A 3,361-nucleotide genomic window follows, 5' to 3' on the forward strand; every position below is an offset into this window, starting at 1 on the left:
AAATTGGAACTACGGACATTCAAACGTTTTATTTTTTTTTTAATTCATTAACTAAAATGAAAATGTTTTCAAGAATTGTTTTAAAATTTAAGTGAAAAGGAAGAGATTTTTAAAACCTTAAATTTCCTCTGCATATCACATGGGGCAGACAGCCAAGGTGAAGTTTATTGCGTTGTTTGTTTTCCGGAGCATTGAAGACAAATCGAGAGATGGTGGTCTAGCAGTTAATGATATGAACTGACGATCTGGTGTTGCAAGTTCGAATCCAGGTCGTTCAACAAAAATCACTTTTATTTTGGATGTTTGCAACCTCCATGTGGCACCTACTTTAATCCCGGATGTTTTTTTTTTTGACACGGTGGTCATCACTTATCAAGGCCCGGAAGCCACTCAGGAATAAGGGTTATTGCAAGTATAGTACGTTAGTGTGGAGATCTGATGAAGTGTTTACTTAAGGGGGCGGTTCATTAGGAATTTGTTTACGTTGGACTTGAACACATCCAAGTTGTAGTCAGGTGGGAAGCAGGCAGACGGAACAGAGTTCCACAGGCGTGCAGTTCTAAGAAAGAAGCTTTGTTCATGGAATCCACGTTTTGATTTAGGCACAGATGTATCTCTAGAAAGAATTATGACTAAACAATATCGGGAAAACTAATGCCAACAATAGGATCTTAAGATTTATATAATAGACTAGCCAGGGTATCCGGCGTTGCCCTGATGTTTGGAGGGGGTTAGGGTTAGGGTTAAAAAAAAAGTGTTAGTAGGCAGACAGTCTCGAACCCGTAGAGTGAGAAAAAAATGACGGCTTTGCCGTTGAGTCCATCGCCAAACCGGAAGTGGCGAAGGTTTAAACTAAGAATAGTTAATCGAAAAGAGGGGATGACTTTTCGAAAATGTAGAAAAATGTCAAGTTGAGGGTGAAAAAAGTAATGTTTTTAGCGAACGTTTCTATATTTGACGTACAAATAGTCGAGATTCAACGCAATGCCGATCTTCCTTAAAATTCGTCGCCTCTGTCGAAAGTTTTAGAGAAACATACATACATACATACATACATTCATACATACATGCATACATTTAAACAGACAAGTGAGATTTATATAATAGGCTAGCCTGGGTGCCCGGCGTTGTCCGAGTGTTTGAAGATGTGCGTTAAGCAAATAAAAATGCGGCAGGCAGGCTCGAACCCGCACCGGGAAGATGAAAAAGGACTTGAAAAAAAAAACGTGATGCCTTTGCCGTTATGTCCACTGCCAAACGGAAAATGGCGAAGGTTTAAATTAAGGCTAGTCAATCGGAAATAGGGGATGACTTCCGAAAATATCGGCGAAAAAAGCAACGACTCCTTGTAGAAAAGTGCCTAATTGAGGGTGAAGTAATTAATGTTTTAGCCAATTTTTCTATATTTGTCGTCCGAGGGGTCGAGCTTAAAAACGATACTAGTATCATGAAAATCCATCGCATCTGTTGAACGTTTTACGCATACATGATGATTTATGATTGAAACGTCTTGTCAGACGAGTGCCACTCTCTCAGACACTTAGTCCATGAGCCCAAAAATTACTTCCATCGCCACAGGACCATTTTAATAGACAAATGCCTGATGCAATATCTGTACGCGGATGATGTTACAGAGTCTTAACTTTGTACGACAGTCTAAGTCTCTTTCTTGGACCTCTGCTATTCCTAATATTCATAAATGATCTCCCTAACAAAATTGTCTGTGAGATGGGTATGTGTGCTGACGATACCACGCTCTATAACAGACACGAACATATATCTAAAGATAGCTGACCCATTTTCACCTTAACTTTTTACACCCGTCTCCTTCGGCGCCGGTTTTGTTTCTCCCCGACCACGTGGTGTCTTATTTTGTTTTTTTCCTCAGACGTAAGCCTGAGCACACTTGCAAATTTGCATACGCGTTCATACGCTGCTCCTGTTGCTAATACAATCGCTTGCCATCCATCCCAGCCAAATAAAATAGCTCAGTATACTAGATAGAGCAAAGTAAAAAATGTAAGGTTTATATTTAATGTTTTTGTAGCAAAACAGAATTGTTAAACCAAAATTTATTATTTGAACAAAGGAATACACAACATTTAGACTTTCTTCCTTAATCCATGATTTTCCACAAAAGGCTCATCTTTTTGCTTCTTACCACATACATTGAAAATTAATTAAAAATTAAAATGATTTTATAGGAACATAGAAAAGGACATTATTTTAAATCGATCCATTTTAGGTACACGATTATAGTGGTGTCCCAGGAATAGAGATGAATGTTATTATGCCACAAACTGGTTAATAATTCCAATATTGGATTTTAATTTCAAAGGTTTTATCGGCGAGATAAGCTCTGTTCACAAGGGGAGAGACTAGAAGAGAAATTAAAATGAATTCCTTCTTATTCAATCGACTGCTGCTAATTTTTTCATCTCTGTTAACTACAGGATTACTCAGTATCTAGGTCACTCAGTTTTCAATATCCTACACTACACACAACTACACCTGCATTTACATACTCCACCTGAAACCGGAAAACATATAACATCCGTTTTCAACAATTTTATAAAGGTGACCATATTGAGCAACGATATAGTCCGCAACCACTGGAATGGTACGTTTTTTAAAAGGGACCTTAAAATAATTTTCACCGGTTTCTCAGCAGTAAATTCGTTTTAAACAACATTCTTGGATTTCATTTTGATTTCAAGAATTGATGATGATTGCTTTGAATTTTTTAAAAGCCTTTAATAGGCAGATCCACATCAATGAAACGATACTACATTTCTGAAATTTGTAACTTATAGTTTTAGTACTTGTCTACATTTGAGCCTATAAAAATTTTTTTTTCACGAAAAATCTTTAAAAAATCTTTATGATGAACGTACCTGTCCCTGTCATATTCCAAAAATCACGTAAATCAATCAAATACGGTCTTTTTTTTATTAAAGAGAATCAAATTTTATGACACATTTTATCAGAAGATTAGTGCGCCATCTTAATTACAAATGATCGGGAATGTAGGATCAACAAGGGCAGACTTTGAAAAGAAAAATTTTCCACCCTCGAAAAATCCTTAGAAATTACCAATTTTAAAAGTTTTCGGGGCCGCTAAAAAACAACAACAAAAAAAAAAAAGACAATTTAACGTAAAATGAGCACCTAAACGTTTACCATCCCCCAACAAAAATTCTATGTTTACATTTGGGGGGGGGTCTTAAATAGAAAAAAAAACTAATTGATCGTTGTACGTAATTTTTGGAATATGACATTTTCGTACCGTGACAAATATAGACATACACCATAGTTTTTTTTTAATAAACTATATATATAGTTTTTTCACTTTTATGTATAG

The sequence above is a fragment of the Euprymna scolopes genome, chromosome 30 (genome assembly GCF_053919585.1).
Source record: "Euprymna scolopes isolate OS-2025 chromosome 30, ASM5391958v1, whole genome shotgun sequence".
Taxonomy (NCBI): Eukaryota; Metazoa; Mollusca; class Cephalopoda; order Sepiida; family Sepiolidae; genus Euprymna; species Euprymna scolopes.